The sequence below is a fragment of the Callospermophilus lateralis genome, chromosome 17 (genome assembly GCF_048772815.1).
Source record: "Callospermophilus lateralis isolate mCalLat2 chromosome 17, mCalLat2.hap1, whole genome shotgun sequence".
NCBI classification, from domain to species: Eukaryota; Metazoa; Chordata; class Mammalia; order Rodentia; family Sciuridae; genus Callospermophilus; species Callospermophilus lateralis.
The window spans coordinates 7912461-7928358 of record NC_135321.1 but is presented as its reverse complement, the minus strand read 5'-3'; the positions used below and the strand labels follow the sequence as shown (position 1 = coordinate 7928358).

The window sequence follows — 15898 nt, the reverse complement described above, 5'->3', positions numbered from 1 at the left end:
AAAGAATAAAGAGTTTCAAAATTCAAATGTTCTGTGGAAATGAAAAACAATAATACTTGCAATTAAATACTTTGTAAGAGGAAAAAGCCACTAGTTGAGGGTTTTGTGAAGTTTCTATATTGTTTTCACTCAGTAGAACATGCACAATAAAAATCACTTTCCCATTTCTATGGCTCCATATAACATTGCCTGAGCTAATTAAAAAGTTATTATTTACCAGAAGCTTCACCTTGTTGAAAAAATGGATACAATTAATATAATAGCCCCTTGCAAATTTAACTTGCCTTTGGCTATTATAAATGTTATGTTTTTATTTGCTGGTAAAACTTATTTCCTACAAGATAAATGGAACATATATAAACATGTAAAAGAAAATATATCTTTTTACTAATTTGTTATGTTATTTCCAATACACAAGTTGATAAATTTTAAATATCTGCCTTCAATCCAGCTACAATTAGGACTCTGTAAAGCTTTTCATTAATTGAAGAGAAAAAATGGAAATCTCAAAACAATTTCCCCATAAAAATTTAGATGCATCCTTCTGAATATTTTCTTTCCTTTCTTAAAATCCTAATAACATTCTGTGTTCTGTCTTAAATCAATAACTTTCTCATTTTTTCCTTCATTTTCCCCCTCTCCTTTCTTCTTTCCTCTCCCTGATAGAAAAGAAGACCTGGCCTAAATGAGGAAACTGAAATCTTAGAAGTTATGAAACCTTTGAAGTCCATGAACGTGAGCTGTTGAGCTAAAGACTGAGCTCTGTAGAGCTCTAACTATCCTACCTCATCGGAATCCTAGCCAAACTTCCATGTGTGTTAGGGTTTAGACCTGAGGTGTCCCCCAAAATCTCATGTGTGAAACAATGAAGGAAAGTCTACAGGTAAAATCACTGGGCTTTGAAAGCAGTAACCTAATTGGTGCATCAGTCTCCTAACTGGGATTAACTGGGTGGTAACTATAGGTAAGCAGGATGTGGCTGAAGGAGGAGGGTCTTTTGGGAGTATGTATTTTGTCACTGTTTAATGAGAGTCTCTCTTTCTCTACTTTCTGATAGTCAAGTCCAGCAAACCCTCCCGCAATGATGTTCTGCTTCTCCTATGCACAGAGCCTTGGAACCAGCGGTCCTTGGACTGAGACTGTGAGCCCCCGAGGAAACTTTTCCTCTTCTGTTCTTGTCAGGTCTTTTGGTCACGGCAGCAAAAAAGCTGACTGAAACAGAAACTGCTAATAGGAGTAGAGTTCTTATTGTGACTCACCTGACCATGTGGGTCAGAAGCTTTTGGAGCTTTTTGGAATTTGTGGGAAGAATTTTGAAAAGTTTAGAGATGCGAGTTGGGAAAGTTTCAGATTCTCCTAAGTGGAGATTAATGGGTGATTCTGGTGGAGCTCAGAAGACCAGAATGCTGATAGGACTGTGGACAGTGAACTGTACTCATAAGGTTTCATTAATTAATTAACTACTTATTTTTAGTTGTTGATAGACTTTGATTTTATTTATATTTATATGTGGTGCTGACAATTGGAAGCACTCCACCACTGAACCTCAGCCCCAGCCCGTGGACTCATAAGTTTTTAAAGGAGAAGGAAGACTCTTGGAAACTGAACTAGAGGCTGCTCATGTTACATTCTGGAAAAAAAAAAAAAAAAAAAAAAAAGTCTACATTTGGCCCATGTCCTGGGACTTTCTGTGAGGCTGAATTTAAAAGTAATGGACTTCTTAATATGGCAGAAGACATTTGTAGGCAGCATAGTATCCAGGCATGGATGTTGCTGGAGGTTTTAAGTCATGTTTATTGTGATAATCAGGAGCAGAGAGCACAGCATAAAGATTTGAAAAACTTGAAGTTTGGCCAGAAAACTTAAAGTAAGTGTAAATCGGGGGCTGAGAAGGAGTGGATATTAAAGACATCCACTAAAGGAACAGTAATTACTTCAATTTAAGGAATAGGAAAGATGGCTTTAGGGCATCTCAGGAATTGGCAAGACCATACTCACCTCAGGCTCAAGGGTATAAAAGTAAACATTCCTCTGAGAAGAGACCATGGAGGTGGGGTTGTTAAGAAGCTGTTTCACCATGCTCAGCCACCCAGATACTCAGAGGCTGCTGCATGGTCCCTGGAGGCTTGGCTATGGCTTAAGATGGTGGCAGACTTTAGTATCAACCATGCAGCGCTGGTTCGGCAATATTGCAGCAGGCAGGAGTTAGGGGCTCATGGAGGTCCCATTGAGGATTCAAAGGAAGGCCAGGGAGGCCAGGCAAAGTACAGCAGGGCAGGAGTCCCTTGGGCAGCCCCTGAGAGGGCAGCGTGTGGAGATGAGAGACAGAAGCTGAAGCAGCTGTGGAGACACCCCAAGAATCAGAGAAGCCAATAACATGGCATGTCTACCAAGGAAAGCTGCAGGGATCAAGCAGAGACTGTCGGGAGAGAGGCCACTTGGGCTACAACCAGCAAAGCCCTAGGGCGGAGCTACACAAGCCCTCTGGAGACCACGTGGAGCATGGATGTGGAGCGACGAGACTTGTTGGCCCCACTGAATTTCTGTCTTGCTTCCTTTGACCCCAACCCTTCTTTCTACCCCCCTGTGCATTCTTTTTAGATTGAATATGTTGACTCTGTGCCCTTGAATATGGAGTGTATGTAATTTGCTTTTCCGTTCTACAGGAGCTCATGCTGAGAGTTTGCCTTGAGTCTCAGAGAAAACTGAGACACTTCTGGAACTGTTGAAACTAGGGGCTGTTCTTGAAAATGAGCTAAATGTATTTTGCATTGTGAGATGGGCATGAGCTTTGGGGAACCAGAATGTTATGGTTTAGATGTGAGGTGTCTTCCAAGAGCTCAGCTGTGAGAATGCAAGAAGGGTTAGAGGTTAAAGGATTGGGTTGTGAGAGGCTTAATCCAATCAGTGAATCCCAGTCCCTGAGAGCGATGACTATAGGCAGGGAGGGTGTGGCTGGAGGAGATGAGTCACTGGGGTATGGTTTTGAGATACACATTCTGTCCTGTTCAGAAGAGTCTCTCTGTTTTCTCATTGTCATGTCCTGAGCTGATTTCCTCTGAAACACCTCTTGCCATGATGTTCTCCCTCTCCTTGTGCAAAGAGCAATGGAGCCAGCCACTTAGAGACGAGAGCCCTCTGAAACTAGGAGTCCCCAAATAAACCTTTTCTCCTCTAACTCTTCTTGTCAATTCTTTGGGTTGCAGCAGTGAAAAAGCTGATTAAAGCAATATGGATATTTAATAGATGTCTCCAACTTATTCATTCCCATTACATCTAAATAAAGCATTCATTTTACCTATTGCCTCTCACTTTCCTCTAAATGCAATGGTTTAAGCCCCATGCATCAACCCGAGGACACTGCCATGAACCCTCCTGTGGCTGATGTATTCATTGGCAACCCCAGCATTTCCTCAATCCCATTTTCTCTGCTTAATTTATTCCACAGTTTAGAGAACAAGACACCCACATTTCATTCTTGTATGTAACCAGAGGTTGCCATGTGTCCAAGTTCTGGACAATAAAAAAATAGATATCTTTATGGGGTTCTGTGTAAGGTTTTGTTATATATTTGCAGTGCAGAATGATTAAATCAGGCAAATTTTCAAATTCATTACCTTATACACTTATATATGTGGTAAAAGCATTTGTGTTCTATTTTCTTTTTAATATTAAAATATACAATTTTAAAACATTCAAATCATTATAATTTATTAAAGTCACCATTCTGTGCAATAGATCACTGAAGTTTATTCCATGTCACCGAAATTTTGTAACTTTCAATCAACATACGCCCTTGGTAATTCTACCTCCAAAGTACATCCTAAGTACCACAGCCTTACTTCAAAAACCCAAACTGGCCTGTCTTTTTATATGAGCTGATTGTTTAAAAATACCCCAGGATCAGGTTTTATATTAATTCATCAATAGCCAAGAGACCCAGAAGCTGTGTCATGCCTCAAATGCAGCACCTGCTGTATGCAAGCCCTGTGAATTTTTCCATTCTTGTCAACTCTCTCGGTCACCTTTTAGGATCTTCCCAGGAGTCAGTACAACTTTTGACTGCACACTGACACCTTCCAGGAAGAAGGGATGATCAACGTTGTGCTTGAGTTTATGTCCAGAATGTCTTTTCTGAGTGTTTCCCTGTGAAGGTCCAGCAAGTGTAATATCGTAGGAGGTTCCTCCATACAACAATTGGTAGAGGTCTTTCTCTCACATTAAACATGGCACAATACATGCAAAAGGAAGTGAGAAACTTATGGGAAAGAGATAGATTGGTCAAAAGTTGTCAAGATAAAACTGCTTATCGTTTTGGAAAAGCATAATCAAGTTAGTTTCATCTTGCTTAGTAGACCAAATTAGAATCAAGATGAATTTAAAAATCAAATGTAGTAAGTTAAACACTAAAAACTTTGTTACTCATTCAGTGTCTTCTAATCTGCCTTATGGACTTAACATTTTAAAATAAAATAATAATGTATATTCTATCTAAATCACACAATTCCCAATCGATATGATGCTTTTGCCACTCCCAGCTTGCATTGTAGAATTCATCACTTACATGGAGAGATAGTCTTAGTTTAGACCAAAGAGAAGAAGTCAGACTTTGATCCACATTGCCCCATGTAAGACAATTTTTCTTAAATAAATAGATTACAGAACCAAACAAAACCCAGTATTAATTACATTTTAGAAGTGTCATATAGTATCCTGAAATTATGCTGTTCCTGATTCTCACTCTCAAAAAGTTCCCAAAGAAGAGACAAATGATAATAGTACCATCAACTACAGGTGAGTCCTGGGGGACATGTATAGATGAAGAAATCGGGATGGCCACACTGCATGCCCATGGAATCATATCCACCTCAAAACTGACTCCACAAGATGGGGAAGCTGTAGGGATGGCAGGGTAGCTGTCGTGTGGACTGTGGCCTGCTCCAGCCACTCTTAGCCCAAAGGAGCCTCCATTCCTTCCCAGGGACAGACGCAAACATTTTGTGGACTAAATAAAGCCTTCTACCTCGCTCTCACTGGAAAAGAGTAAATGTTTACTTTTTATATAGACGTGGTTCCTTTTTTTCTAGATTTAAAAAGCATATAATTTGTCTTCAAATCTTAATTTCTGGTTGCTAGCAGCGTCAGTGATTTTTTTGGTGGGGGATGCAGAGATGCTTTGCAACATGTGGGAAATAAGAAAAAAAAAATTTTTTGAAAATAATATATAAAACTGATGTATTCATGTACAATAAGATTGTTAGTATGTGTGTTCCTCCTAGGGCCCTGATGCCCTTGAAGGAGCAGAGAAATGAATAAATTCACCATTCTCATGATACCGACTCTCCAGTGAGTTGCAGGAGATAGTTCACTGCACTTGAGTCTGATCTGTATCTCTTCAACTTATTATATTGGATAAAATTGAAATTATTATAATCTGATATTTAGCTTATATTTTCCTAAATTTAAATATAACTTTACATAAATATAAATTGGATATCTATCTTAATAATTTTCTGGACATTAAAATTAATGGAGGATGAATGTCAGCTTGAACTTACTTGCAATGGACCATTTTGTGTTGAAGAATGTCTCCAACACATGTTGAAACCAAAACACTTTGGTAAACCACTCTCTAACCCCATTATCTGTGTAAAACCTTTCCCAACAACATTTTCATATAAACAATGAAGAAAAAAAAAGTCCAAAGTTACTCCATCCCAGTGAAATTCTTCCTATCACTTCCAAAAGTAAAGAGCTCATCATGCCATTTTGGACTTCTCTGTGGCTAAAAGCCCATTTTCCTATCTATGACATGTCCATACCTAGTCTCTGGGAACGCAACATAGCAATTAATTTCTCTTATATAGAACACAGTTCAATTCATTTTGGAAAACCAAAGTACAGTTCCATCACTTGAGTTTTCCTTATTTATGCCTTATTTATAGCGACAGCAAAGTCTTCAAGACTTGCATCAGGCTGGTGGAGCTTCACCCCCGTGCAGACTGTCTTTCCTGAGGTTGGCCCGTACCAAATAACCTGGGCACTGCTTCCTCATTTTCTTCTGGACTATTTCATCACTGATAGTCTGGCCTTCTCTCTCATATGTCATGACAAATATCATGCATTCGATAATTCTCTGACAAGTTGTTCCAAATGATGTCTTAAGTTGTCCACTGCCGCAGTCTGGCTGCAGCAAAATAACCAGGGGGTACGAACAACTTGTACATTGATACAGCAGGAGTGGGAGCCGTTTATTGTAGGACAACAGAGGTATTTATACATTCCACACAGCTTATCCTAATTAACATAAACTAGATACAGCAGTCAACCAATAAGGAATCTCCACACTTAATGGCTCACTAGCGCCACCTCACAAACCACTCCCCCTGGCAAAATGCCAGGCACCATCCTGACTTGTTTACAGACTCTAACAGTACACAGCGGTTTGGCTAGACTCTCAGTTCCCAGTTTTATGTGCTTATCATCAACAGCATTTCTTCCAGTATGAATGCATGAGCATGTTTCCCAAGGATGAACCACAAGGGCGAAATGGCAGAAGGCAACATCATCTAAAAACTAAGAAAGCAGTACCAAAATTGTTTACTACACAAGAGACAATCATAGCTAAAGTAAAATATTGATCCCTTCATCTATGGATCTTCTCTTAGTTACCTTCGGATAACTGGAAATCATTGTCAGTCACCTTATTTTCAACATGAACCTTCAAATGTTATGGTTACCCAGTGTCTCTATGGCAGGTTAGCCAGACAGCTACACACATCATCTTGGTCATTCACAATGCCCAGATCAAGCATGTGTGGATGGTCAAGTTCAATCAAAGCCCTAAATTGTGATGTTTTTTCTCTGTCAACAGACATTGTCTGTGAGGCAATGAGAGCCTAGGGGTTTAAATATATATATATTTATATATTTATATTTTCCCCTTTGGAAAGAGACCAAAAAAGGACAACATTAACAAGTTAACCTAATTCTATTCCAGTTTTATAAAATATGAAGGATGAATGTGGTGGGGAAAGAAAGAACTAACCTATAAAATTTTTTTGAAAACACTCTTTTGATTTGCTACTGTAGGGCTAAAGACAACAAAACCTATACATAAATTCTGAAATTGGTTCATGAATCTATATTATGTGTATTAGAGAATTGAAAATAAGTATTACTCTGTGAGAGAAAGATACAGGTAAGCAAAGAGGAAAGACTGGAAACAATCCTAGTCATGTTGCTCTGAAATAGGGCGTCAGTGTGCGTTCAGTGACTGACAGATGGTAAATAGTAGGTGGAGTTAGATGTGATAATGATGATGAAGATATGTAAATCTGATGAAGATGACAATAATGATGGACATAGGCAGGTGGAGAGCTAATGGATGGATGGATATATGAAATATGATAGATAGATAGATAGATAGATAGATAGATAGATAGACAGACAAATAAATGATCCTTCTCTATCCATGGGGTATGTTCTAAGACCCCCACTGAGTGGCTGAAACCACTGATAGCACTGAACCCTACAAATACAGTGCTTCTATATACAAAAGCCTCTTGGAGGATAAGTTTTCTGATCCAAGTTACACATAAATTTTCAAGCTCCACTGGAAGCTTGTCATACCCCTGCTCTACCCTGCTATGAGATAGCCCTGAAAGGACACTCTTCTCCTCCACTTCCCTCCCCTCAGGTTTCTACTCTGCCTGGTCAGAAAGGGTTTCTCAGCTCTCCAGCCCTCAGGCTGGTGGGAATGAGAGCAGCACTCCAGTTTTCCTGGTCTTGCGCTTGGCAGCTCTCCACAGCTGCCACGTCTCGGGGGAGCCTATTTGCTGTGTGGGTCTGAGGGTGGGGGAGCAGCGCACCCTCTATGACCCCTCCACTGTGGAGGACCTGAGTTTCTGGTGCTACAGTCTCAGCAGCTGCCTCAGCTTCTTCTAGGGGTTTAAATATATATATATATATATATATATATATATATATATATATATATATATATTAAAATATATTTATATATTATATATTATATATTCTCTCCTCTCTCCTTCTCCCATCTCTCTTTCTTCCCTCTGTTTCTCCCTCTCATACTTATGGAACCTCCCATCCTGTCCCACCTGCATTCCTGGACAGGGTCTGTGGCAGCTCTGTGCTGGTCTCCTCTCACTCATAGCCCACCGGGAAGCCCGCCTGCAATTTTGAGCTGACACAGTCAGAACGTGCCACACATCTCTCTCTTTCTCCTGTGATCACAAGTTAGGCAACCAACTTCATGTGCACTTACTTCTCAGGTATGAGCTGAACTTTGGTTCTTTAAGTCATTGAAACTCTAGGAAACAAATATCAAATACATATGTTTTCTAAGCAAAGCCCTTCTTCTGAACTTAGAGTTGAGAGAGGAAACTTTTCCTGATCTTCACCTCCTGTCTTAGCTTTCTATCTTCTTGGCAGGCTGACAATAATTGCAGAAACCATCTTGGGGAGTCTTACAGAAAGTTCTGTATGCCCCTTTGCAATGTAGAACCTCCTTCTCTGGGTTTTCCTCTAACACTGAAGAATGAAGTACCTCCATTTTAAAAAGGTCTTTAGATTTATCTAAGACATATTGTGAGAAGTTGAGTTTTCTGTTCAGTTGCTTCTGTCTAGATGTTTGTTGAGCACTTGAATATACTGAAACCAAAGAATTAAAAGAAAGAGACTACTCAATGTTTAGTGAAGCTTATAGAAGTGACTAAATGGGAAAAAAATGGTCCTGTTACCAAAATTCAGTAACAAAATATGGTAGAATGATAAGATTTCCTCTTTGTCTATGTGTCCTCTGATAATGATGGTCGGTCTGCTGGGACTCACACCTGTGACTAAAAGTATGACACACTTGGAGATAACTAGCTTACCAACAGTTCTCTCCTTCTTCTCTCTTGACATTTCAAGACCATAAATGACAAGTTTGGAATCATTTTCTGAAATTTTATTTCAAGTAGTTTGTAGATCATTTTCCCACATATGAGGAGATATAATCTATAGGAAATAGGAATAGTTTCCAATTTAACAATAAAATGTAGAAATGACTAAAAATTAGTTTTCATTAAAGTTTCTAGACAATAGAAAAGGATGAAGGAAAATATTAAAACTAATGTGGGGATTTTGCTTATGATATAATATCACACACTCCAGCACTTTTCCCAGGCAGTGAATCATTGCTGCCAAAGAGCAGTATAGAAATTGAAAATTTGAAAAATGACAAAACATTATAGAAGAGAATCATGAGGTTAAGTGAACTGGCAAATCTAAAGTGAAATCACCTCAATCTAAATGACAGACACAACTTTGTGAAAATGTGAACATTAATTCTGAACAAGGGCCGTTCATCAAGTAGAGTCCTTATTATTTGCATGGTAAGAGTGCTTGCTTTTTATGAATTTTTTATATTTGCATTATTCTATCATAAAGCATTTAGCAGCCCCTTTTATGCTTCTCCCCTTTAAATACCAAAAGTATATTTTTCTACTTTGTACAAAATAGAAGAGGCAAAGTGACAGAAAACATCTTTTCTTGGTTGACTTGCATTCTTAAATGATCTCAACATGCTTTACAAATACACTGATTAAATCTTACAATAACACTGAAATTGAAATAATGTAAGAAAGAATCTCATTATGAACTTCATTTTGGCAAAAATAAGGTACCTTGGAACTTTGCTTATTAGCCCAGGGTCAAGGACGTTTCATGTCCTAAAACTGATGTGCTGAGCAACAGGAACAGCAGAGCCGGGCTCAGAGGGGTGAAGAATGTGCCGCTTCCTGGGTGATGAGATCTGAGTGAATTGGATCCCCTTCCTGACTTGATCAGTGATGGCTGAAATGCTCTCCAATGTGGCCAGATCCTCTCATCTCAGAGTTAATTGAAACCTTAAAATCAAATTACCTCTATTCAGTTCAAAGGAGAGCTATTGCAGTTTTTTTTTTTTAATTCATATTCAGCAAAGGAAGATACCAGTTAAAACATGAGGATTTTGAACAATCTGACAGAAGATGGCGTTTTCATGGTAAAGGAGGGAGGAACTCAGAGAGATCCCCAGGTACTCTAAGAAGGTCCCCATCTTGAATATGTTGGGCAGGCTCTGGACATTTGCCTTCTGTTGCCATTCCCTGGTTGCAGAGTGGCTAATGCATCCCATAGATGTGGGCCTTTAGGTCACAGAGCCTATCAACGGCTACTTGAGATACAGATAACAGAAGTACTAACATATTCAGTGCCGAGGCTGGACAAACCATAATTCCATCATCATCATCAGCATCATCCAACCTATAGTCATTTTCTAGAAAGTGCCATGAATAATGTTGAGAACACTAAAGATAAAGGACAAACAACATTCCCAAGTGTAAGACCAGAAATGAGAATGAAAAAGTAATACTTATGAAGTCAGTGAAACTTTGGTTCCCCTTCATGCATTCTATCTTCTTTGCATAAACACATTGTTACTATATTTAATTAAACTGATATTAAAATGTAACTATTTTTGAACAACAAATAAATAAACATTTATATCAAAAGAGATGTAAATTGGTGAATGAGACTGGTCTCTGCTGGGGGCAGGTATTTGATGGGCAAAGGGTGACAGCCATACTACTAATTGCCATACAAAATGGAAATATAAAACTTTATATCTACATCATGTTTTAATATTTAATTTCACTATAACATTCAGACCCACAACTACCAAGAGCACAATTCTTATATTTATAAATGAGAAAACTAGTGAAACAGAAAAGCTGAGTTTTCCTCCAAGGCTTAATTATCCTCTGCCTTAAAGACTAGGATCAGTATTTCACATTCTGTGAGAACATCATTCATCTATTTAGGAATTATTCAACCTAGATGCTCTTTAGTGGATGAATGTATAAAGAAAATGTGGTATATATACACAATGGAATATTACTCAGCAATAAAAGAGAATAAAGTCATGGCATTTGCAGGTAAATGGATGAAGTTGGAGAATATGATGAGAATATGATGCTAAGTGAAGTTAGCCAATCCCAAAAAATGTTTTCTCTGACATAAGGAGGCTGATTCATAATGGGGTTGGGAGGGGGAGCATGGGAGGATTAAACGAACTCTAGATAGGGAAGAGGGGTAAGGGAGGGGCCATGGGGGTTCAAAAGATGGTGGAATGAGATGGATATCATTACCCTAAGTGCATGTATGAAGACACGAAGGGTATGAATATAATTTGTATACAACCAGAGATATGAAAAATTGTGCTCTATGTGTGTAATATGAATTACAATGCATTCTGCTGTCATATATAATAAATTAGAATTTTAAAAACCTGGTCAAAATATGCCATTGTTAAGTTATAGTCATAAGTAATACATTGCTCTTGGCCCAAGATTCATGATCCTTGGGAAAATACACCTGCACAAATAAAGGCATGATGGCCTGAAGGAATGCTACTGGAAACATGTGCATAGCAGGGGATAGGTCTGGGCACTGTGTTCATTTTCCATGGTGGCCATAGCAAATTATTAAAACATTGAAGATGACTTGCAAATACATGAATTTATTATGTACCATTTCTGTAATTACCAAGTCCAAAATGGGTCTCAGTGGGCAAAAATCAAGGTACCAGCAGATGGTTCTGGAGGTCCAGAGAAGACAACCCCACTGCCTTTTCCATCTTCTAGGGTATTGCCATCATCCTGGGCTGTGACCCACCCTTCACTTTCCCAGCCAGCAGCACTGTACAGCCCCTGCTGCCTGAGTCAGCTGTGAACTCTCCTCTTCCACCTCCCTCTTCCACTCTTAAGGCCCTTAGAGATTGTTTTGGGTCATTTGAATAATACAGTGTAACATTCCTATTTCAAAACTGAAGTTAGCAACCTAATTCTATCAACACCCTTGATTCCCTTATCACCAACATGTCCCCAGCTTCTGAGGACAAGAGCCTGAGCATTTGGGGGGACCGTTATTCTGTTGACCGCCTTTGCAAAGAAGGAAGTAGAGAGGCTAGAAGTCATCAGGAAAAATGTTTCAATGATCAGACCTGAAATACAATCATGAGCAGGTTACTATGGGAGTTCAGAAGAGGGAGAGATCAACCAGAATATTAAGGCATTCATGTGATGAGACAGCAGGTATTATAACTGACAGTCCTTCCCTGAAAGTAGATCTACACACACCCCATCAACTCTGAAGGCTGTGCTGAGCTGGAAACGTTCTTGACATACCAATGAGAAAGACAGAAATTAGATCAAAGATGAATTCCTTTTCTTGTGACAAACTTAGGTTTAAATTGACCAAAAAGCGCCTAACATACAAATTTGCGAATTGAAGGGGTGTTTTAGCAACTTGTCAGCAAATAAAATTTAGCTCTTCATTTTGTAATTTATGCATGTTTGCATTAGCATTTTAATCCTTGAAAAATTAATAAGTTCAAGTTTGTTATTAATTAAAAAAGAAATACATATGACACTGAAAGTTTGAGTTAGTTAATTAATATCATTGTTCTCTAGATATTTTTCTCATTATACCCGGTCATATGTTCAAGTGATTCTTTAAATTCAATATGTATGTAATGTTTATTTTTAAATTTTATTTTCAATGCTCTTTATTTTGAATAATTTTAGATCTATATAAAAATTGAGTAGATAGTGTATATATCTCGCCCCCAGTTTTGCTATTATTAATTCCTCTCATCAGTGTGGTACTTGTGCTACATTTAATCCAACAGTATCAACATACCATCACTACCTGAAGTCCACACTTGACTCAGATTTCCTTAGTTTTGCCAGTTTTTCCTTTTCCAGTGTCTCACCCAGGGTATACCACATTACTTCCAGTCATTACATCTCCTTCGGTTCCTCTTGACTGTGATGGTTTCTCAGATGCTTCTGGTTTTTGATGATTTTAATAGTGTCAAGAAGTACTGGACAGATGTTTGTTTTGTAGGATGCTCTTTCATTGGAATTTGTCTGAAATTTTGCTCATTATTAGATTTTCTGTTTTTGGAGGAAAACCATAAGGTAAAGTACCACTTTCCTAGAGTCACATCAAGAGTACCTACTCTCTGTATCACCATTGATGTTAGCTCTGATCATGTGACTTAGGTAGTATCTGTCAGGCTTCTCCAATGAAAAGTTACTCTTCCCCACATGATGTTCTCTTTGGATGGAAGTCACTACACTCAGTGCAAATTTCATTAAGTGGGAAGTTAGGATTCCCCTCCTTAAGAGAAAGGGTAGCTACCTAAATTATTTGCTATTCTTCTAAGTGGGAGATTTATAAAGCCCCTACGTTGATTTTTTTTTTCTTTTTCAGTCATTTATTTATAGTAGTGTGTCCTCAAGGAGCTGTGTTCCCATGCTTTAGATTATAATCAAATATTTATTTTGTTGCTACAACTGATCAAATTGTTATTAAAAGGAGATAATGCTACTTAAAATATTTTAATTAAATTATGAGTAATAATGCAATACAAAGGCTACATCTGTTAAATTTGTGTATCATATAACATTTTAATTAGAAAAGTAAGACTAGATACCCTGAATATGTAAGTTCTTCCTTAGTCATTGCTATAGAATTTACCATTACAAATTTAGCTATTTTAGATTCATACAAAACTTCACTTCCCAAACAATGTTATGGCTAGAATATTTTATTCAGTGCCACCTGTTTGAATAATAATAAATCTATTTCTTTTCATGTCCCTTATTATTTGGCAGCTGAACTGACTAAATATGATTTAGCTAGAGAAGTGTTCTTTATATTTGAACTAAAATACAAGACACTGAGAACAAATAATAATATTATAATTGCTTTTAGAACTCAAAATTCGCTGCAGGCATATTTTACAGGATTTAAATGGTATAAAATAAAATTACTCTTACCATGGTGATATCCAGGGTTCATATCTGAGTTCAGAAGTACTTTGAATACATTAAATATATGTATTATTGTGAGCAGAAATACATTTCTCTCTTTGCCTGATCTCATTGGTCAAATGCATGATTTAACATTCTGTGCAGCTGTAAAGAGGAATTGAATTCTCAATGCTTAATTACTTTAGCCAGTTTCCATCTGTTACTTGATTTCAGGCCTTTTCTCCAACTTCAGATGACATAGAAATTCTGCAAGCAGTACCATTGCATGAAGGGAATTTCATGCTAAAATGTATAGACTTAATGTTCACCTTCAAATTATTTACCCAGCATCCTGGCCCTATGTGACCTCCAAGTGTATGAAATGGGTTTTATTTCTGTGTCCTTATATACTTTTCACAACTGTAAACCTAACATGAAAAAACGTATAATCTTAAATTGCCTTTTCTCAGTCAGTCACACCTCTGATCAAATAAAATGGAATTTTAAAAGTGTAAAGTAAATTGAGGTCTAACCAACTTGCCATTTTGAAATTTCAGCCTTTCTTTCCGGTATGGTCACTGTTCCCAACCCACTCTAGGTAACAGTGATATCCGAGAAACTCAACATTATTTTAAAACACTCAACACCTTATCAGGGTAAAACAAAAGAAGCCCTTGAATTGTTAGACAGTCCAAGAAAAATCCTCTTGCATTTCAAGACCCTGACTATAGCAAGACACCCATCTAGAAAGAGCCACCCGAAGGGTAAGCTGCAATTCCAAATAAAATGACCAGTTGTGCTTAAGTTGTCATGGGACACAGTTGTCAGAACTGTTCTCAACAGAAAACATGAGGAGAGAGCTCACCGTGCTCCGTGTGGAATGATTCCAGCTGGATGGGTTTGCAAAATAGTGACTGGTTGTTTTCTCAAAGGAGATCTTGGTATCAAGGAAGGATGTAAGTTTTGTCCCCTAAATTGAATGTGTTTTTCAAGGATGATGGAAACAATGACCCACAGTGATCTAAGGAAGAGCTAATTGCCATATAATTTTGCTTTTCTGAACTCATGATAGGCCAGACTGAAATAGGTATCATAGCCATGCAACATGGGGTATTTCTCAATTACTGGAGAATTCCTGGTTATCCCAGAACTGTACACTGGTCAACCAAATTCAGTGCTGATATAGTAACTACCAGAGAAACTGCTGTCTCTGATTTTATTGGTAATCATTCCAGGAAATTCACCATTAGGAGATGAAGGATGGTCAAAAGACAGTCTCTTGGTGACCTCAGAAATGACCCTTGAAGGGCTCCAGATGATAAAGGAAAACTTTGAGTGGGTGGAAGAGAGTAGAGTTGCTTCTAATATCCAAGTCAGCACAGGCGCTTGTAGTATTGGTGAGTTCAATTTTTTTTATGCCTATCACAATGAAAAAAATCAAAAAGCCTTGTGGAAATCTTGGAATGCTGAGTCAACTTCAGGTAATGTCTGCCCAAAAGGAGTCGGATGAAATTCTGGGTATTAAAGCTGAAAGCAAAGGGGATGACAATTCTACTGGGTTTGTGGCCGTGGCAGGCAGAAGCAGTGGTTAGGGATGTGGTGCCTGATCACTGCATATCCAGTGATCGATAGGCTGTCCTCCCCCACGCCAGGCTGGGGTGCTCAGGATGTGAGGTCTTCTCCCTGATGGCCCAGTAGTCTAGGCTGTTCAGACACACTTTCTCCAGAAGGATCAGCTCCGCTTAGATATTTGGATTAAATAACCATTTGGTATGGGCCAAACTGTAAACAAGCATTCCGGAAAATATACACCTAAGAATGTCATTGCATTTTCCAGGGGAAAAAAATCTATAAATTTCTAGTGTAGTTGCAGGAAAAAAAAAATCAAGCAAGATGGATCACTGAACCATCAAGCCGCATACCTCTTTTCTTCCCTCTCACTGCTGCTGGCTCAGGGACCGGTCACTTCTCCTCATGGTCCCTCATGCATGGCTACCAGGGACCTGCCAGGAACAACAGGTTCTGACACCTACCTC

At 38.4% G+C, this 15898-nt stretch overlaps 1 pseudogene; it reads left to right on the top strand.

The window, feature by feature from the left end:
• The first annotated feature begins 2382 nt into the window (after positions 1 to 2382).
• LOC143382977 (bifunctional phosphoribosylaminoimidazole carboxylase/phosphoribosylaminoimidazole succinocarboxamide synthetase pseudogene) lies at positions 2383 to 15650 on the top strand (annotated as a pseudogene).
• Positions 15651 to 15898: the final 248 nt, after the last annotated feature.